This window comes from Stegostoma tigrinum, unplaced genomic scaffold, assembly GCF_030684315.1.
Source record: "Stegostoma tigrinum isolate sSteTig4 unplaced genomic scaffold, sSteTig4.hap1 scaffold_237, whole genome shotgun sequence".
In the NCBI taxonomy this organism is placed as follows: domain Eukaryota; kingdom Metazoa; phylum Chordata; class Chondrichthyes; order Orectolobiformes; family Stegostomatidae; genus Stegostoma; species Stegostoma tigrinum.
In genome coordinates this window covers 118,749-141,439 of record NW_026728171.1, presented here as the reverse complement: position 1 = coordinate 141,439, position 22,691 = coordinate 118,749, and the positions used below count along the sequence as shown (strand labels likewise).

The window sequence follows — 22,691 nt, the reverse complement described above, 5'->3', positions numbered from 1 at the left end:
TTCCCTGTTAATGGCTCCGCGACCTGCTAGCTAATTAGAGAATTTATCATTGATGTGCCTGTCATAAAATCTTTAGTCTTATACTTTCTATTCCCAATTTCAGGAGAAAGTCCAGAGAGACCTTTTAGAGGAAAGGGGTTTAGAAAGAACACTTAAGTTCTATAGATCAAAGTCATGAATAGTTGATAAATTATTTGCGCTTCATATTTCCAGAACCTACCCCGGAAGAGAGAGCCCAGAGAATTGCCAAAGCTGTCCGCAAACAGTCAATAGAAGTGAAGGAAACTTGGGAGCAATTGAAAACCCATGCGAGCAACTGGCAGAAACAGGTGGAAAAGGTGTTGGAGAAACTTCAAGAACTGCAGAAAGCTCTGGATGATCTTGAGGCTCATGTGATAACAGCTGAAGGGGTCCGCACTGATTGACAACCTGTGGGTGAACTGCTTATTGACTCATTGCAGGATCACATTGATAAAACCACAGTAAGTGCAATTACATTACACTTCACTTATGAACAGATGTAACCACAATGTTGTATCGAGACGATCAGTAATATGAGTAGTGAAGTAATATTGATTGAATGGTTGTTAACTTAATTTGCAAATTAAAACATAGTTGAGCATGCCTTCTGATGATATCACATCGGTAATATTAGTATAATTGAGGATTCTATTAGTCAGTGACATCAGCTGAGTTATCTGCTTGTTGCCATGTTATCAGGATTAAAGGTAAAGCCTTACCACGCCATTTGGCCACTCCTTAGAGAGACACAACTGGTTATGATTTAACCTGAAGATCACCATGCCTCAGGCAAGTAGAGCGGTTGAGGCGAAGACCCTTTGTGGTAAGGTCACTGGTGTGGCAATTGAGCCCTCTCTGCAGGGCATCACTCTGCATCACAAACCAACCGTTCAGCCAACTGAATTTGAATAGAGTTTAGGATTGGAGAGCAATCCATGCAATTCTATTTTTTTGAATGAATGTTTCTCACTGGGACTATCTCACTGGCAAACTTTTTAAAAGCCAGCTCAGCCATACAGGCGAGATCAGTTCCTGATCTCAGCTGAATTTTTTGACCTGGGGTGGGTCAGCGTTAGGAGTTCAGTGATTGGAATGAATTCTCATGAAGTTAGCGAGAGGGATGCTACACGTGAATAAATCGATGTTTTGAAAAGCGGATGAGATATGAGCAATAGTTTAATTGATGTGGACGACCAGCCACAATCATCATCAACGGTGGAGCAGGCTTGAGCGGCCATGCAACATTGTGCTGCTGCTATTTGACTTGTTCTGTGGAAAGGAAGGAAAATGGTCAAAGTGTCAAAAATGCTGAAGACCGCATCATTCTACAACCTCAAAATTTGATTGTGTTCAGCATATTATCACTACTGGTACCCCTAAATCCTGGTCTATCATCTCAGCAGCTCGACTCTGCCCAAAAGCTGGTTACTTGTGACATTTTTGAAGCATCTTCCCAAGTCTGAAACTCATTTTTGCTTTTGTAGAATCAGAGTTGGCGTGTGGAAGGAGGTCTCCTGGCATATCATAGCTCTTTGAAATAACTCCCCAATTCGTCCCCCTCTGCTTGGCAATGACTTCAACCACTTATGTAATCTCTTTATTGGAGAGAAACTTTGAAGACATCTGAAAGGAGTATTAACGATCCCAGAATACAACTGAGCCTTATTAAGTTGTTAGTTCTGATGATCAAGAGCTTGATCAAAGAGGATTCTTTTAAAAAGTGCCTTAAAAGAGGAAATGTACAGAGGCTAAGAGGTGTCGGAAGTTAGTGAGTTTTGCGAAGATTTGTTGCTCAGGTTGAGGTTCTGGATGTGAGTTTGCTCGCTGAAGGTGTAGGAAGTCTCTTCTTGGGTTTGAAGCCTACACAATTAAATGTTTGGCAACCAGTAGTGGGCCGTTTGAAATCAAGAGTGGGCAAGAGGACATAATTAGACGAGTGCAGATATCCTGAATTATGGTTGGACTGGTGGAGATTACGAAAATAGCGATTGGCAGAGCCAAGGAACGATTTGGAAACAAAAATGAGAATTTAATAAAATTACTGTTAATACTATCAGTCAGGTAGAAAGTACAGAGAATAGGATTTGGTTCAAGATGAGACTCGGGCAGTGGAGATTTAGACGACATCAAGCTTTCAATGGGCAAATGTGGGACTCAAACAGGCAATGCATTGGAGTTGTCAGGTCCAGAAGTGAAGTAGTTCCAGATGAAGGTTTCACTGCTAATGAGTCAAGACAAGAGACAGGTAGGCAGTATTAAAAAGATGTAAAGAGACAGCTTTAGGGATTGCATGAATGTGTGGTCGGACGTTCATCGTGGGATAAACAAGATGCCAAGGTTGTGCTGAGACAAGTGTAACATAACATTGTTGCCAAGGAGGAGTAATGCAGTCCGTAGGAAGTGAATAGAGATTGGTGTGGGGACCACAAACAGTGGTCTTCCCACTTTTAAATTGTTATCTCTACGTAGTTGCGCAACTTTATGTTCTGTTCAAAAGGCTTTACTGACAAGAAAGCAGAAGTTAGCCATTTGTTTACTTGTCAATATATCTTGATTTTTCCACCATCTTCTCCAATTATGAACACAACATGTGCAGTGTACTAAGTGAACCATTCAAACCTTCAAAGGAAATGTTAAAATTGTGGAATATAAAGTTAAATTTATTTTATTGAAAATTTAAATAAATTACATGAAGGTTTGACCAAGACTGAAAGGAATTAGATGGAACACCAGATGAATAAAACAAGCAGTAGTAAGGTGGTATTAGCTGGATGTTCCTGAAGAAAGAGAACACAGCCAACCTTTCTTCCATCAGGGGGATTAATTGTGAGGTGTCAAACACAGTCGATTAAATCATTCGTTCTGTCTTTACTGCCAGACTGTACAATGAACATAGAACATAGAACAGTACAGCACAGCACAGCACAGGCCCTTCAGCCCACAATGTTGTGCCGACCATTGATCCTCATGTATGCACCCTCACATTTCTGTGACCATATGCATGTCCAGCAGTCTCTTAAATGACCCCAATGACCTTGCTTCCACAACTGCTGCTGGCAACGCATTCCATGCTCTCACAACTCTCTGTGTAAAGAACCCGCCTCTGACATCCCGTCTATACTTTCCACCAACCAGCTTAAAACTATGACCCCTCGTGCTAGCCATTTCTGCCCTGGGAAATAGTCTCTGGCTATCAACTCTATCTATGCCTCTCATTATCTTGTATACCTCAATTAGGTCCCCTCTCCTCCTCCTTTTCTCCAATGAAAAGAGACCGAGCTCAGTCAACCTCTCTTCATAAGATAAGCCCTCCAGTCCAGCCAGGACCCTGGTAAACCTCCTCGGAACCCTCTCCAAAGCATCCACATCTTTCCTATAATAGGGCGACCAGAACTGGATGCACTATTCCAAGTGCGGTCTAACCAAAGTTTTACAGAGCTGCAACAAGATCTCACGACTCTTAAACTCAATCCCCCTGTTAATGAAAGCCAAAACACCATATGCTTTCTTAACAACCCTGTCCACTTGGGCGGCCGTTTTAAGGGATCTCTGTATCTGCACACCAAGATCCCTCTGTTCCTCCACTCTGCCAAGAATCCTATCCTTAATCCTGTACTCAGCTTTCAAATTCAACCTTCCAAAATGCATCACCTCGCATTTATCCAGGTTGAACTCCATCTGCCACCTCTCAGCCCATCTCTGCATCCTGTCAATGTCCCGCTGCAGCCTACAACAGCCCTCAATACTGTCAACGACACCTCCGACCTTTGTGTCGTCTGCAAACTTGCTGACCCATCCTTCAATCCCCTCATCCAAGTCATTAATAAAAATTACAAACAGTAGAGGCCCAAGGACAGAGCCCTGTGGAACCCCACTCACGACTGACTTCCAGGCAGAATATTTTCCTTCTACTACCACTCGCTGTCTTCTGTTGGCCAGCCAATTCTGTATCCCAGCAGCTAAGTTCCCTTGTATCCCATTCCTCCTGACCTTCTGAATGAGCCTACCATGGGGAATACTATGGTTGTAATATTTCCTTTTTTAAAGGCTCAAGGTTAGACATACTTCTCATTTTATAAATTTTAAGAAGTTGGCTTATTGTCAAGTCATGGTAGGATTGAAAACATATCCTACAACTGTGTGAAGTCAGAAGTCACATGACACCAGCTTATAGTCCAACAGGTTCATTTCAATTCACACAAGCTATTGGAGTTCAGCCCCTTCATCAGGTGCAGTTCGTGAGGTGACCACACAGACACACAGCTTATAAGCAGAGAGATCAAAAGATCATAGAATTGGCCTGAGTGGAGTGTCAGATAATAACTCTTTCCAGGCGACCAAGAGTGTTAAAGGCAAGGAGAGTGTTTATAAAGTCAATGTCAGTGCTGTGTTGTCATGATAATCAGGCAGCGCAACAGGAATGTACAAGGTGACATCTCAGGTCAGACTCTGACTTGTAGTTTAGAGGCTTGTGTTCAGAATCTGTCTTAGAGTTTTAAACTTTATTTCAAAAGCAAGAATTTATAAGATACCACACTGACTGTAACTGCAAGTTGTGTGCTTCTTCAACAAAATATCTGCAAATAAACAAACGTCCTGGATGAAGACTTATTATCTGACACTCCACTCACACCAGTTGTATGATCTTTTGATCTGTCTGCTTATAAATTGTGTGTCTGTGTGTTTTCCTCTCTGACCGCATGTGATGAAGGGACTGCACTTCAAATCTTGTGTGATTTCAAATAAACCTGTCAGATTATAACCTGATGCCATGTGGCTTCTGACTTTGTCTATCCTAGTCCAACACCAGCACCTCCACATTATAAGTGTTTGGAACCAAGTCAGTGCAACAGGTACATGTCAAACATTTGACTTCGGAAGGATGCCTAGTGCCGACAAATTCATTAATAACAAAGGATTTCTCCATTGTGCCATCTATCGTAACATGCTGCGTCTCACAGTCATAATGAAAGGATGCCCACTTTAATTTAGCACGGCCAAGAATAGTTATGGACATTTTTAGCATGGGAGGAGGCCATTCAACCTATTTTATCTGTACCAGCTCTCTCCCAGAGCAACAAAATTAATCCTTTTCTCGAACTCATTCCACATATTTCACAGAATTGAAATATATAGGTACATAGTTAAGAGATTTTAACATCAAGTGAGCAGTTCTTGCACTTCACCTTGTCACTAAAAATGGAAAACGTGACTTCGAAAGAGTGGGTCTTTATTTTGTTCTGTTGTGATGATGAAGAAGATGCAAGTCCAAGTGCTGGAACTGGCCTCTTGAACTTTTCAACGTGTATAAAATGAATTCTGTGCGCATCGACTAAAAACAGTTTTATGGAAGGAAAAGGTACCAAAGAAGATTTGGTGTATTGTACTTGATGCTATTATACTCCAACCTGTGAAAACAGAACTCTACGACTGTGAGTGTTGAGATCTGAGAGGTTGCTATCTTGTTTGAATTTACATTGCTAAGTCTAGGCCTATTTTCCCAACAGCAAAATTGGTAATCCAGAAAGAAATGGATATTTGTCGCATTTGTTAGCTCTAAGTGTCTGGTCAAAGTTAGAGTACAGTCTCCTCATATACAGGTGCTTAACCTGCTTTTACAGTTTGAACATTTGTTGTGCCAATGAAAATTGTTTGAATGGTTTCACCTCCAGTTTTCTTCTTTATACATATTTAGTATTTTTCCATGGTAAGGACTGTCTGCAAAATCTGACATTGGGTTTTGAAAGACATCAGCCTTTATTTTGGAGAGATAATGGTAACTGCAGATGCTGGAGAATGCGAGATAACAATATGTCGAGCTGGATGAACACAGCAGGCCAAGCAGCATCTTAGGAGCACAAAATCTCACGTTTCGGGCCTCGACCCTTCATCAGAGAGGCTGAAGGGTCTAGACCCGAAACATCAGCTTTTGTGCTCCAGGGATGCTGCTTGGACTGCTGTGTTCATCCAGCTCCACACTTTGTTGTCTTAGATAGACTGGGCTTGTTTTTGCTGAGGTTGAGAAGAGTAAGGAGGTGATTTCCTTGAAGTATATATGATTCCGAATGGTCTTCATGAGGAATATGTAGAAAGATTTTTCCTATACTTTGGCGAGCGCTGAACTCGGGACACTTATGCAAAATTTGGACTTGCCACTTCAGGACAGATGAGCAGAGCATTTTTTCTCTGATAGTTGTATGACATTGGAACTAGCTGCCTCATAAGATGACAGAGTTGGGGTCATTGAATATTTTAAGGTGGACTTAGATTCTTGTAAGGCAGGGAAAAGGTCTTTGTTAATTGGAGTCATACCAAGCACAAAGGAAAACGTTTGTGATTGTTAGACATAGTCATTTCACCTCCAGAACATCTCTTTCAGCGTTCGTCAGGGCAGCATCCAAGGCCCAAACATCTGTGCTGCTTCAGCTTCTCTCTATAAAGTCAGAAGTGGGGATGTTCACTGATGACTCCACAATGTTCAGTACCATTACCATCTCCTTAGATAATAAAGCAGTCCATGTTTAAATGCAGCAAGACCAGTATATTATCCAGGCTTAGGCTGATAAGTGCTCGGTAATATTTGCACCACACAAGTGCCAAGCAATGGCCATCTCCAACAAGGGAGAATTTAGCCATCATCTCTTGATATTTATTGCTGTTACCATCGCTGCATCCCCCACTGTCAACATCAGAGGTGTTACTATTAACCAGAAACTGAACAAGATCGGCTACATAAATACTATGGATTCAAGAACAGGCCACCCCGTTGTAGAACATAGAACATAGAACAGTACAGCACAGAACAGGCCCTTCAGCCCACAATGTTGTGCCGACCATTGATCCTCATGTATGCACCCTCAAATTTCTGTGACCATATACATGTCCAGCAGTCTCTTAAATGACCCCAATGACCTTGCTTCCACAACTGCTGCTGGCAACGCATTCCATGCTCTCACAACTCTCTGCGTAAAGAACCTGCCTCTGACATCCCCTCTATACTTTCCACCAACCAGCTTAAAACTATGACCCCTCGTGCTAGCCATTTCTGCCCTGGGAAATAGTCTCTGGCTATCAACTCTATCTATGCCTCTCATTATCTTGTATACCTCAATTAGGTCCCCTCTCCTCCTCCTTTTCTCCAATGAAAAGAGACCGAGCTCAGTCAACCTCTCTTCATAAGATAAGCCCTCCAGTCCAGGCAGCATCCTGGTAAACCTCCTCTGAACCCTCTCCAAAGCATCCACATCTTTCCTATAATAGGGCGCCCAGAACTGGACGCAGTATTCCAAGTGCGGTCTAACCAAAGTTTTATAGAGCTGCAACAAGATCTCACGACTCTTAAACTCAATCCCCCTGTTAATGAAAGCCAAAACACCATATGCTTTCTTAACAACCCTGTCCACTTGGGTGGCCATTTTAAGGGATCTATGTATCTGCACACCAAGATCCCTCTGTTCCTCCACGCTGTCAAGAATCCTATCCTTAATCCTGTACTCAGCTTTCAAATTCAACCTTCCAAAATGCATCACCTCGCATTTATCCAGGTTGAACTCCATCTGCCACCTCTCAGCCCATCTCTGCATCCTGTCAATGTCCCGCTGCAGCCTACAACAGCCCTCTACACTGTCAACGACACCTCCGACCTTTGTGTCGTCTGCAAACTTGCTGACCCATCCTTCAATTCCCTCGTCCAAGTCACTAATAAAAATTACAAACAGTAGAGGCCCAAGGACAGAGCCCTGTGGAACTCCACTCACCACTGACTTCCAGGCAGAATATTTTCCTTCTACTACCACTCGCTGTCTTCTGTTGGCCAGCCAATTCTGTATCCCAGCAGCTAAGTTCCCCTGTATCCCATTCCTCCTGACCTTCTGAATGAGCCTACCATGGGGAACCTTATCAAATGCCTTACTGAAGTCCATATACACCACATCCACAGCTCGACCCTCATCAACCTTTCTAGTCACATCCTCAAAAAACTCGATAAGGTTTGTAAGGCATGACCTACCCCTCACAAAGCCGTGTTGACTGTATTTGATCAAGCCATGCTCTTCCAGATGGTCATAAATCTTATCCCTCAGAATCCTTTCTAACACCTTGCAGACGACAGACGTGAGACTTACCGGTCTATAATTGCCGGGGATTTCCCTATTTCCTTTCTTGAAGAGAGGAATTACATTTGCCTCTCTCCAGTCCTCAGGTACGACTCCAGTGGAGAGCGAGGATGCAAAGATCTTCGCAAGTGGCGAAGCAATTGCATTTCTCGCTTCCCAAAGCAGCCGAGGACAAATCTGATCCGGGCCTGGCGACTTGTCAATCTTAATGTTTGACAAAATTTTCAGCACATCAGCTTCGTCTATCTCTATCCATTCCAGCATGCACACCTGCTCTTCAAAGGTTTCATTCACTACAAAGTTCGTTTCTTTCGTAAAGACAGAAGCAAAAAACTCATTTAGGGCTTCCCCTACCTCCTCAGGCTCCACACACAAGTTCCCTATGCTATCCCTGATCGGCCCTACTCTTTCTTTGATCATTCTCTTATTCCTCACGTAAGTGTAAAATGTCTTTGTGTTTTCCCGGATTCCTTCTGCCAAGCCTTTCTCGTGCCTCCTCCTGGCTCTCCTCAGACCATTTTTGAGCTCCTTCCTTGCCTGCATGTAATCCTCTCTAGCTGAACTTGACCTCCACCTTATGTAAGCTACCTTCTTCCTTTTCACTAGAAGCTCCACCGCTCTCGTCATCCAAGGTTCCTTAATCTTACCCCTTCTTGCCTGTCTCAGAGGGACATATTTACTCATCACTCCCAACAACTGTTCCTTAAACCATCTCCACATGTCTATAGTTCCCTTACCATGGAACAACTGCTCCCAGTCCATGCTTCCTAACTCATGTCTAATCACATCATAGTTTCCTCTTCCCCAATTAAATATCCTCCCATTTTGCCTAATCCTCTCCTTCTCCATAGCTATGTAGAACGTGAGGCAGTTATGGTCACTATCACCAAAATGCTCTCCCACCACAAGATCTGATACCTGCCCCGGCTCGTTTCCGAGCACCAAGTCTAGAATGGCCTCTCCCCTCGTCGGCCTGTCAACGTACTGCGGTAGGAAACCCTCCTGAACACACCTTACAAAAACAACTCCATTCAAATCTTCTGCTCGAAGGAGGTTCCAATCAATATTAGGAAAGTTAAAGTCACCCATTACAACAACCCTACTGCGTGCGCACTTTTCCAAAATCTGTCGACCTATGCTTTCTTCAATCTCCCTGCTGCTATTGGGGGGCCTGTAGTAAACCCCTAACGAGGTGACTACTCCCTTGCTGTTCCTAATTTCCACCCATACTGACTCAGTAGGCAGATCTTCCTCGACAAAGGAAGCTTCTGTAGCTGTGATACCCTCTCTGATTAGTAGTGCTACACCCCCTCCTCTTTTTCCCCCCTCCCTATTCTTTTTAAATGTTCTGAACCCTGGAAGATCCAGCAACCATTCCTGCCCATGAGAAACCCATGTCTCTGTTATGGCCACAACATCATAGCACCAGGTACTGATCCATGCTCTAAGTTCATCACTTTTATTCCTGATACTCCTTGCATTAAAGCAAACACACTTTAACCGATCCCTTGGTTCCTTCCCAGGAAAATCCTTCCCACTAGCTGGTCTACCTCCTGTTACTGCCTCACCTGCATCAACGCTCACCTCTGGTATACAGCTCAGGTTTAAACCCTCTCGAACTACTCGAGCAAACCTTCCACCCAGGACATTGGTCCCCTTCCAGTTCAGATGCAACCCGTCCTTCTTGTACAGGTCCCACCTTCCCCAGAAGGCATCCCAATTATCAACATATCTGAAGCCCTCCCTCCTACACCAGCTGCGTAGCCACGTGTTCAGCTGCGCCCGCTCCCTGTTCCTCACCTCGCTATCTTGTGGCACCGGTAGTAAACCAGAGAACGCTACTCTGTTCGTCCTGCTCTGCAGCTTCCATCCTAACTCCCTGAAATCACTTTTTATATCCTCAAACCTATTTCTGGCTATATCATTTGTGCCAATATGTAACACGATTTCTGGCTGTTCACCCTCCCGTTTTAGAACCTTATACACCCGATCGGAGACGTCCCGGACCCTGGCACCAGGGAGGCAACATACCTTCCGGGAATCCCGATCTTGCCCACAAAATCTCCTGTCGATTCCCCTAACTATCGAGTCCCCTACCACGAGTACTTTTCTATTCTGCCCCCTTCCCTTCTTTGCCACAGTGTCAGGCTCAGTGCCAGAGAACTGACTACTATGGCTTTCCTCTGGTAGGTCATCCCCCCCAGCAGTATCCAAAATGGTATACTTATTGCTGAGGGGAATGCCCACAGGGGATCTCTGCACTGTCTGTCTGTCCCCTTTCCTCCCCCTAACTGTAACCCATCTATCCTCGTCCTGAGCCTTAGGAGTGACCAACTCCCGGTAACTCCTCTCAATTACCCCCTCTGCCTCCCGAATGATCCGTAGTTCATCCAGCTCCAGCTCCATTTCCCTAACACGCCTTGCTGATATATATGGTCACTGCTTTCCTTCCCGGCTGCCCCTCTGGTCCTCGTCACTTCCTCTGCTGCTCCCGCTCCTTCTCTGAAAGAGGAAAAACACCGCTGCCCGCTACCGGTAAGTAATTTTAAAAATAAACTGCTTTACCTTAGCTGCAGTCTTCCGGGTCCGTCTTGCCTCCGCTGCTGCTCGCACTCTGTGTGCAGATGATTTTCGTCACTCCATTTTTACCAAGATTTAACTGGAAATTTGGGATTTGTCATATTTCTGAAGAGTCGAACAGCAGCATGCTTTTCTTTTCGTTAATTCTTTGTAATTTCTTGCAATTAAAACTTCTGTTGCCAGAAAAAGAAATGATGTGGCTGAGCGACTTTTTTCGAATGTCTTGTGAGAAGTGCCATTCAGAGGTGGTCACATTGTTACCTTCTGATCAGTCTGGATCAGTCGGGCTGGATATGAGATGAGGCTGGGGGTGGGAAGATTTTGAAGCAGGTACTTGAGAGAAAGCAGCCTCTCCCTACAGTCAAACCCTTTAACCCTGGCAATGTTCTTGTAAATCTTTTCTGAACCCTTTCAAATTTCACGACAACTTTCCTATAGCAAGGAAACCTGAATTGAATGCAGTATTCCAAAAATGGCCTAACCAATGTCCTTTGTAGCTGCAACATGACTTCCCAACTTCTATATTTAGTGCTGTGACCAAGAAAAGCAAGCATATTAAACACCTTCTTCTCTACCTGCAACTCCACTTTCAAGGAACTCTGAACCTGCTCCCCAAGTTTGTTTGGCGACACTGCTGAGGACCTCACCATTAAGTGTATAAGTTCTGCCCTGATTTTCCCAACCAAAACCTAAAACCATTTCTGCATTAAACCTAATTGTCTGCTATTTGCTTGGTGGTATATATAAAAAGGGAAGAGTTTATGCTTGTTCAGGCAACGCATACCCGACATCCAGAGGTTGATTTCCTAATGGCTTGAATTGGAACTGGTTAACAGATTGAGTTTTGGGATGCCTCAGGATGTCTTTATGTGTGATGTGCATCAGGCAGGTGTCAAATTGTAATTTCAAATGCAGTTCTGCATACAGATAGCATAAAGTAAGGAAGAAGAACAGGACTTAGTAGTATTATCCTTCAAAGCCTTTTTGAGTTGTTTTGTCCTGTTTTAGAACATAGAACATAGAACATAGAACAATACAGCGCAGAACAGGCCCTTCGGCCCTCGATGCTGTGCCGACCTGTGAACTAATCTAAGCCCCTGCCCCTACACTATCCCATCATTATCCATATGCATATCCAAGGACTGTTTAAATGCCCCTACTGTGGCTGAGTTAATTACATTGGCAGCAAGGGTGTTCCATGCCCTTACCACTCTCTGAGTAAAGAACTTGCCTCTGACACCTGTCTTAAATCTATCACCCCTCAATTTGTAGCTATGCCCCCTTGTACACAGCGTAGACACATTGTAGCCCATTCATCAGGAAGATCCACTGTGAAGCAAGTAACAGGTCTCCAGGCAAAAAAAAACACATAATCCTACATGGTGTGTTCTACACAACCCTAGCAGGCAAAGGGGGAATGTGATAGATCCTAAAATGTGGGATTATGGCAGTTGTCTTGCAAGGAGGAAGCTAAGGACATTGAGCAGAAAGGCCATCCCCTTCTGCATGATACAGCAGAGCAGCAAGAAATGCAATCCAGTCCCAACAAATGTGAATGGGGTACAAGGATTACCCATTTATGATAAGATATGGTGGTGCTCAAAGGCATGCAGTCTGTTTCTGTTCTTAGAGGCAAATGTAGTTTCCATGTATTTGTTTTTTTTTGTTTACTTTTGCTGCTGTTGAAGGCTTTCCTGTACGGGATGTCCCACATTGAACTGTAGGAGGATGCTGGAATCCATAGGGCTTTGGGGAAAGGGTAGCATTGAATCAGGCAGGTTTGTAAGGTGGGATGTGACTTAGGACAGGCAAGTTATGTAGGTTGGTGCTTACACAGCGATAGATGTACAAACCTGAACCTGCATGAGCAAATAAGTGTCAGCTATGCTGCTGTTGTGTTCTGAGCCAGCAGTCATGTGTGGTTACTGTATCAGCGCGTGCACAATGAAGGGCAAGTCAAGACTGTCAACAACTGACCAGTGCACAGCTAAAATTCAAAGATGGTGCCAGTTCGAGGGATCCCAAGAAATCCCAACAGTGCTAAGTACTTCCACCTACATCGAGTAGGAGAATGTGACGAGTGGCATGCGATGGAGACGTGGTACATATCAGAAGGGCTCAAATCTTTTGTCTTCAATGAGGCAAGTTGAGATGATAACTCAAAAAAAACCTGCTAGGCCTCACAGACTGTCTGTGAAACTCACCAAAAATTGCAACAGATTTCTAGTAAGATTCAGCCCACAGGGAATTGGGTTAGAGGCAAGTTTCAACCCCGGTCTGTGTACGCTAGTGGGTTGAGGTACACATATGTTTCAGCATCGGTTCAAGCACCCATGTGCTGTGAAAGTCACCATCGAAGAATTAACCAGTCATCACCTTTTGTTGCAAGTAAAAGGTTTTCACTCTGAGTGGCGGAAGGAAGTTAGCAAGCCAATCAAAGAAAATGGACAAGAGAATTTTGACTAACCTGCGAGGACAAGAATCCCAAAATGAGCTTTTAATGATCTACTCTCCACAAATAACTCAGAGACTGATATGTATCAGTTTTAACTTTTATCTTTTTTGGACACACCACATTTCTAGCCTAATGTATACGTGGAGTATTGTTATTTATTCCTGCATTTAGTAACGAGCAAACTTTTTCATTAAACCAAAAAAGCATGGTTAAATTGGCTCCTTTTAAAGCACAAATTAAGTTGGGTCAGGGCAAAAGGTATCAATAAGGGAGGGGTTCCTTTCTAATAACTTTGCTGTGACCAACCTATATGAGCAGCTGAATAAAGAAAAGAAGTCCAGCACTTCTTTCCTCATCCAGAAGCTTGATAATTTGGGGAATCTTATCTAGAAGTGTATTAAATTAAGAAGCCTTTCTCAGGGACTGGTCATTACAGGTCTTCCCAAACTGACAGCAGAGATTATTGGATAAGAAATCAATTCTGTAGTTCATATTCCAGGAGTTTGCAATTGGACTGCTGATAAATATTGTATTTTTGGCCTTGTTAATTTTAAGGGAGAGATGTTGCATTGATACTAAATCTATTCTGTATCAATAACAGTCTGATTCTCCACATAATGTCCCCCAAACTGTGCATTTATTTTAACTCATTCACAGGATGAGGGCAGCATATTGGTCATTCCTAATTGCCCAGAGGGCAGTTAAGAGTCAACCACATTGCTGTGGGTTTGGAGTCACCAATTATGGATGGCAGTTTCCTTCCTGAAAGGACATTAGTGAACTAAATGGGTTTTTCCCCCACAATCAATGACGGATTCATAGTCATCATTAAATTCCTAATTCCAGATTTCTTTTAAAAATTGAATTCAAATTCCACCAATTTCCGGGTCCCCAGAACAATACCTGGATTAATATCCTAGTGATAATACCACTAGGCCATCCCATTGTATTTTATTAAGTTCATTCCATTAAAGCAATATCTTTGTTTGCACATTCCATTACCAATGATAGGTAAAGAGCACAACTACTGACAGCATCCACTGGTACTGGGAGACATGCAATTTTAATGTCCGAAAAGGAATATGCACGGAATGACAAGTCAATGGCAGTTTGACATTGACAGTTGCAAAATACAGGGGTAGCCTGTAAATTTAAACAGCTGTAGGCAGTGACTTTTACAGCACTAGTTACATGAGAAAATTGATTTATTTTTGTCAATATTGAATTTTTAACCAGTAATATTTCTGCTTTTAAAATTGGCATGCAAGGAGTTAACACCCAAGGCCACAAAGCTTTTGTCAGGCAAAAATTTAAACAGACAGTTGTCACAGATTGTTCTGCTCACAATGTAAATTTATTTCAACTCATGCAATGGAATCAGGTGTGTTAATTGGTTAAGGCTAACTGTCATTTGTAATCCTAAACACCTTGTGGTAATGCTGAAGATAATTTCACTGCTGGAGAAGACCACCATCATAATATATGGTCATTTAATCTGATTCAATCAAGTCCTGATTTACCAGAAGCCGAGGGAGAAATCTGCAGCATTATGAAGCAAAGCCATTTCACTAACAGAGACAGCAGGAACTACAGATGCTGAAGAATCTGAGATAACAAGGTGTAGAGCTAGACGAACACAGCAGGCCAAGCAGCACCAGAGGGGCAGGAAGGCCGACGCCCCGGGCCTGGACCCCCCCCCGACCCCTTTCTGAAGAAGGGTCTATGCCCGAAACGCCAGCCTCCCCGCCCCTCCGACGCTGCCCGGCCCGCTGTGTCCATCCAGCTCCACACCCCGTCATCCCATTTCACTAACAACCTGCTCTACTATCCCACTTCACCAACAAGCTGCTCCAATACCATCTCATCAATATCCTGCTCAAATCAAATATCATTTCACCAATAACCTGCTTCAAATACAATTTGTTGACAAACTACTCCAATACCATCTCACTAGCAGCCTGCTCCCATACCATCTCATCAAAAACTTGTTCTCATAACATCTCACCAACAAATTGCCCCAAATAATCTCTCCAATAACCTGCTCTATTACCATCTTACCAACTACCTGCTCCAGTATCCTCTTAGCAACAAATTTCTCCAGTACATCTCACCAACAACCTGTGCCAATACTATCTCACTAATAAGTATTCTAGAGCAGTGATCTGGACTCTCCAATCAGGGAGACATTATCACTTCAAAATTCCCCTCAAACTCACCATTACTGCAAACTGTAGCAGATTCCAAGTAATACCACAATACCTTCTTGGGGAAAAAACATGCTCTCAATAAATTCAACATTCACAGCATGCCTGAAAGCTTGAGAACAAAACAATCACACAGCGTGTGCGAGAGATAATGGGAACTGCAGATGCTGGAGAATCCAAGATAACAAAGTGTGGAGCTGGATGAACACAGCAGGCCAAGCAGCATCCCAGGAGCACAAAAGCCGACGCCCCGGGCCCAGGCCCCCCACCAGAAAAGGGGGACGGGGAGAGGACTCCGAAACAAATAGGGAGAGAGGGGGAGGCGGCCCCTTGACCTGTCCGTCTTCCCTGGACTGACCTATCCCCTCACTAGTTTTGTTACTTACTTCTACATTTATTAAATCCACTTTTTTTTAAAGCATTCTTTCACAGGATGAGAGCACTGCTGGCAAGGCTAACATTCATTTCCCATCCAGGAATGGCTTGGTGGGCCATTTTGGAAGTCAATAGAGAGTCAGCCATATCCCAGTGAATTTGAAGTCATATACCAGAATTGCTGAGGAAGGCAGATTCCCTTCCCTGAAGAATAGTTTAGTGAATTCAGTTTTCTGTTACAACAATTTATGATAGTTTCATCATCACTGTTACTTTTAACTCGAGATCTTTATTAATTGAATGTCATTTTCAGCAGATGCTTTTGTATTTTGTATTTAATATTAGGATGTTAGTTTTAATTTAATTTCTTCTTTACATTTAATCATTAATTTCAGGATATTTCTCAGATTTTATACGCTTCCTCTCCATTAGGTTTTTAAAGAAGAAATTGCCCCAGTCAAACAAGAAGTCAAAATATTAAATGATCTGGCCAGTCAGTTATCTCCACTTGATGTCTCTTTCTCTCCAAAGATTTCTCACCAGCTTGATGACTTAAATATGAGGTTGAAATTTATACAAGTAACAGTGAAAACATTTTCTAAACTCGCCAATCTGTTGTAGAAAGCATGTACAAATAATTTGGCTTCAAATATATGAGCAAGATAAAGAACCCTTTCAATTTAAGCAAGCAATTAATATTTTATTATCATGGTTCATGAAGTTATTTAGTTTTATAATATTTCTTTTCCAAAAATACAATGTTCTGGTCTGTAGTCTGCACTTTAGAATGTAATCGCAAAACAAAATCCAAATAGTGAGAGATGTGAGCATCCGAACTACAGTCTGAAATGGTTCAGGACTGGAACAATTTGAATATATTCATGATGAAGCTGCAGGTCGCAGATATTTTTCCCGATCCATCTAAAAGAATTTGGAATTGGACCATTGTGCTCACTGCTGTACACTTCAGTATTATGTATTGTTTCATATTTTAAGTCCCTGAGAAAGACAAACTTTAATGAATTACAACAAAGATATACTTGATACATTGAAGGAAAGAATGACATAAAATTGTGTGAACTGAATGTATTTCTTTCAACTGAGCAGATTTTGATTGATGTCAGCAAAGTAGTACATGAAAATATTCTTTATCCCATAAAGCCTCATGAAATGTTTTATTGAGCAAATTATTTCAGTCTTGTTCTGTGTCAGTAGCTTGCTTGGCCATTTAGCACAATAAAACTCCTTATCAGTTCTAGAAAGCAGACAAAAACATAAGAAATAGCACCAGGATCTGGATGTTCTACCTCTCGACCCTGCCTCACCGTCCGATAAGAACATGGCTGACCTGCCCAGGACTCAACTCCTCCTCCATACCAGCTTCTCAGAGCCCTCAACTTCTCTATTTCAAAAATCTTATCGACCACCTTGTTTAAATACTTTCAGTGATGTCCCTTTCACAATTCTCTTGTATTCTAAACAATCGCTACCTGCTGAGAGAAGAAATTCCTTTGCATCTCCGGTTTCAATAAATGTTCCCTTCTTCTGTAACTATGTTGCTGAGTTTGAGATTTCCACACTAATGGAAACATTGTCTTCACATCTAGCCTGTCAAGCCCCCTCAAAATTTTGTGTTTCAGTAAGATCACCCCTCATTCTTCTAAACTTGAATGAATAAAGACCTCCTGTGTAACCATTCTTGATAAATCATGATCCGACGAATCAGCCCAGTGAATCTCTTTTGAACTGCTTCCCATGGCTGTGTATCCTTTCTTGTATTTCTCCAAGTGTGACCTCCTCGATAGCCTGATCAGTTGCAAAAAAACTTGCCCATTTTTGAACTAAAACCTCCTTCCAATAAAGGCCAAAATTCCATTTGCCTTCTTAATTACTTGCATCACCATCGTCATGGCTCACATCAACTCCAACCTACCAAAGTGCTTTGATCCTTTGCAATTCACCTACCACTGCAACAGGTCTCCAGCTGATACCGTCTCCCTGGCCTGACAGTCATCCCTGGAATGTCTGGATAACAAGGATACCTACATCAGGCTGTTACTTATTGATCAGAGCACCACCTTCCACACTGTAATTCCAAACAATCTCCTCTCTAAACTCTGAGACCTACGCCTCAGCATCCCTCTCTGTAACAGGATTCTCGACTTCCTGACCCAGAGACCACAATCAGTAAGGATAGATGACAACACTTCCTCCACCGTAAGCCTCAACACCGGTGCCCAGCAGAGCTGCCCCTACTCTATACTCCTTATGGAATCATGACTGTGTGGCCCCAACTCCGTTTACAAGTTTGCTGATGATGCTTCCATTGTAGGTCGGACCTCAAACAACAATAAGTCAGATTACAGGAAAAACAATTGAGTGCTTGCTGGCATGATGGAAAGATAACAATCTGTCCATCAACATTGCAGAATGAAGGAGCTGGATATTGATTTCAGGAAGCTTCTGTCTGCAGCAATGGTGCTGAGGTGGAGATGGTTGATAGTGTGAAGCTCCTGGGAATGTTGCTCACCAACAATGTGTCCTGGTCTACCCATGTCAACATGATGGTCAAGGAGGCTAAGGAAATTCAGCATGTCCATGAGGACCCTACCTAATTTTGTAGATGCATCCTATCTGGATGCATCTCTGTGTGGTATGGCAGTTGCTGTTCCCAAGACTGCAAGAAGCTAAAGAGAATCATGAGCACAGCCCAATCCATCACGCAAACTAGCCTTCCATCCATTGACTCCATCTACACTTCCCACTGCCTTGGGAAAGCAACCAACATAATCAAAATACCCCCTCACTCTGGTTATACTTTCTTCCATCCTCTTCTGTCGGGCAGAGGATATTAGTTTGAATAAGCGTACAAATAGATTTAAGAACAGCCTCTTTCCTGTTGTGACTATTGAACGGACCTCTCAAATGTTAATTCTGATCTCTCTCTCTCAGCATCTTCTCTGTGGCTGTAAACACTGTATTCTGCACTTTGTACGGTATGATTTGCCTCTCCAGCATGCAAATCAACACTTTTCACAGTATCTCAGTACATGTGACAGCGATAAAGCAATCAGTCACCTGCATGCTGTTATGTGTTTCATGGACGAGAGCATCCAAGTCCCCTACCCTGCATTTTTTTAGAGTCCCCCTCTATTTAAGTAAGAGTCTATCTTTTGATTCTTCCTACCAAAGTGTACTTTCCTACAGAAAACTCTCTCTGCCAACTTTTTTCCGACTTGCTTGACCTGTCTATCCCCTTGCAGATTCTTTATGTCCTCATGACAACATTCCCTTACTCTATTTTTGTAGCATCAGCAAATTTGGATGGATTTATGCCTTGTCCCCTCCTCTAAGTTATGAACGTAGATAGTAAATAATTGTCGTCTTGGGACTGATCCCTGTAGCACTCCACTAGTTATGGCTTTCCGGCCTGATAAAGATGGTTAGAAAATAACTGGCTGAACCACTGAAATGAAAAATGTGAAAAATATGCACTTTCATTGTTTGTGAAATACTTAAATCAGATTGTATATAATAAAATATAAATATTACAGTAGTTCTTGATGAATTCAGTTTATCATTGAGCTTTATGAAAATTCTGAATATAGTTCATGATTTATGATAGCATCAGTTTTCATGCATCTTTATCTGAGAATTCAGCAGAACACCTCCGCTCAGTTCGCAACAAACAACTGCACCTCCCAGTCGCAAACCATTTCCACTCCCCCTCCCATTCTCTAGATGACATGTCCATCATGGGCCTCCTGCAGTGCCACATTGATGCCACCCGAAGGTTGCAGGAACAGCAACTCATATTCCGCCTGGGAACCCTGCAGCCTAATGGTATCAATGTGGACTTCACCAGTTTCAAAATCTCCCCTTCCCCTACTGCATCCCTAAACCAGCCCAGTTCGTCCCCTCCCCCCACTGCACCACACAACCAGCCCAGCTCTTCCCCCCCACCCACTGCATCCCAAAACCAGTCCAACCTGTCTCTGCCTCCCTAACCTGTTCTTCCTCTCACCCATCCCTTCCTCCCACGCCAAGCCGCACCCCCATCTACCTACTAACCTCATCCCACCTCCTTGACCTGTCCGTCTTCCCTGGACTGACCTATCCCCTCCCTACCTCCCCACCTATACTCTCTCCACCTATCTTCTTTACTCTCCATCTTTGGTCCGCCTCCCCCTCTCTCCCTATTTATTCCAGTTCCCTCTCCCCATCCCCCTCTCTGTTGAAGGGTCTAGGCCCGAAACGTCAGCTTTTGTGCTCCTGAGATGCTGCTTGGCCTGCTGTGTTCATCCAGCCTCACATTTTATTATCTTGGAACCCTCCAGCATCTGCAGTTCCCATTATCTCTGAGAATTCAGATTTGTTTTGTCAAAAATTGTGCTGTGCCACACATGATATTTGCTAAATCTGTCCGGTCCCAGCAGTTCAACTTGTTCAGTTTTGAGATAACTTTTGTAAGGACCCCACAGTTGAGCGACCTTGCGTTGATAGCGCACTACACACTTCTTGCATTGAAACAAATGCACCTCAGACCACCTGTCCGTCTGCATTCATCATCTGCTCTGTGTCTACTCTTCCTCTTAGTCACACTGACTTCGTTATCTAGTTCCTTACAGGCTGCAGTTATTATCTTGTTACTGCCCACTAACCTGTGCATTTGGTTCCCATCCCCCTGCCACATTAGTTTAAATCCTCCCCAACAGCATTAGCAAAAGCAGCCCCGAGGACATTGGCTCCCGGTGTAGACGGTCCAATTTGTAATAGTCCCGCCTCCCCCAGAACCGGTCCCAATGTCCCAAAAATCTGAACCCCTCCCTCCTGCACCATCTCTCAAGCCACTCACTTGTCCTGCCTATTTCTTCATTTCTACTCTGACTAGCATGTGGCACTGGTAGCAATCCTGAGATTACTACCTCCTGAGGTCCTACCTTTTAACTTGGCTCCTAACTCCCTAAATTCTGCATGTAGAACCTCATTGTGTGTTTTTTTTAACCCATGTCATTGATGCCTATATGCACCATTACAGCTGGTTGTTCACCCTCCCCCTTTGGAATGTCCTGCAGTCGATCTGACACATCTCTGACCGGTGGACCTGGGAGGCAACATAGCATGTTTTTGACCATAGAACCGCCTATCTCCTCCCCTTACAATAGAATCCCCTGTGGCTATAGCCCTTCCACTCTTTTTCCTGTCCTTCCTGTTTTGGAGGGAGATGACCACAGGGGACACCACTGCCTTCCTGCTTTTTTTTCTGCCTTTTGGTCACCCATTCCCTTTCTCCCTCAGCTATCCTCATTAGCGATATGACCAATTTGCTGAATGTGCTATCGTGGATGCTCCAAAGTGAGTCCATCCACAGCTCCAGAGCCATCATGTGGTCTAACGAGAGCTGCAGCTAGACACACTTCCTGCCCGTGAAGGAGTCACGGACATCAGCCACGTCCTTGAGCTCCCACATTGAGCAAGAGCAGCATAACACAGGTCTGGGATCTCCTGCCATTTTTCGTCTTCAGCTCTACTTAGTGCTGCTATAATATCAAATATTAGATTAACGAAATGAATAAAATTGTACCATGTACACAGATCCTTGAAAGTTGCCAACCAGGTTGAGAGGGCTGTTAAGAAGGCATACAGTGTTTTAGCTTTTAATAATAGAGGGATCGAGTTCCGGAACCAAGAGGTTATGGTGAAGCGGTACAAAGCTCTGGCGCGGCTGCACTTGGAGAATTGTGTACAGTTCTGGTCACTGCATTATCAGAAGGACGTGGAAGCTTTGGAAAGGGTGCAGAGGAGATTTACTAGGATGTTGCCTGGTATGGAGGGAAGATCTTAGGAAAGGCTGAGGGACTTGAGGCTGTTTTCATTAGATAGAAGAAGGCTGAGAGGTGACTTAATTGAAGCATATAAAATAATCAGAGGGTTAGATAGGGTGGTGACGGCAAGCACGATGGGGCATAGTTTTAAATTGAGGGGTGAAAGATACAGGCCAGATGTCAGAGGTAGTTCCTCTACTCAGAGAGTAGTAAGGGAATGGAACGCTTTGTCTGCAACGGTAGTAGATTTGCCAACTTCAGGTACATTGAAGTCGTCATTGGATAAGCATATGGACGTACATGGAATAGTGTTGGTTAGATGGGCTTGAGATCGGTATGATAGGTCGACACAACATCGAGGGCCAAAGGGCCTGTACTGTGCTGTAATGTTCTCTGTTCTGTGTTCTATTTATTGTTGAATAGCAGCAGGAGGTGAGGAGGCAGAGACTGCATCCCTGAGGTCACGGAGGGAAGGAAAAGAGGCTGTTACTTAGAGATTGAGAAGCAGGAGAGGGCACAACCCAAAGGTTTGGGAGTGGAGAGAGGCTGCAAGTTAGAGGTCAAGGTGAGGAGAGGCATCAGTTGATGTAGTACATTAAATGTAATACAGAAAATTGTGAAGTGGTTAAGTTCGGTCGGAAAAACAGTACATAAAATGGAAGGAACCATTCTGAATGGGTGCAGAAACCTTCCATGCTGAGGGAACTTTGTGAAAATGTTGGAGACAGAGCAGGACCAAATTACAATAATGATTGCAGTGATGTGATATCTCATGAAAATTGATTAGAGGAATTGGGACAGCTTTCCTCGAAGATGCTAAGACTTAGAAGAGATTATGTTGAATCTTGCAAAATCATTTGAGGTCTGGTCAGAGCAGACGACGGGAAGACTTTCCTACCTTGTGACAGAATTGAGAATTGGATGCAGAGGTTTGCAGTGATTGACAAAAGAAGTAACTGCCCTGTAAGAAATAGCTTTATCACAGTCTATAGAATGCATTACCTGGAGGAGGCAGTTTCAGCAAAAGATGCAAGAGAGCATTAGTTGATTAATGAAAGAAAAATAATGTGCAGGGTAAGGAAAAGGCACAAATTTGTGATATGTATTTGGAGAGCTA

General features: G+C 43.3%; 1 protein-coding gene across 6 annotated transcripts in view; it reads left to right on the top strand.

The window, feature by feature from the left end:
* LOC132207983 (dystrophin-related protein 2-like) overlaps nucleotides 1–22,691 on the top strand; it is a 147,450-nt gene that overhangs the window by 49,013 nt on the left and 75,746 nt on the right. For 5 of the 6 annotated variants that reach the window (XR_009444075.1, XR_009444078.1, XR_009444076.1 and 2 more), the window contains one exon: nucleotides 214–482. The exons of the other annotated variant lie outside the window; for it this stretch is intronic. The gene's annotated coding sequence lies outside the window, so the exon portion shown is untranslated. Of the gene's footprint in view, nucleotides 1–213; nucleotides 483–22,691 lie in introns of those variants that run through there. 6 annotated transcript variants of the gene reach the window in all.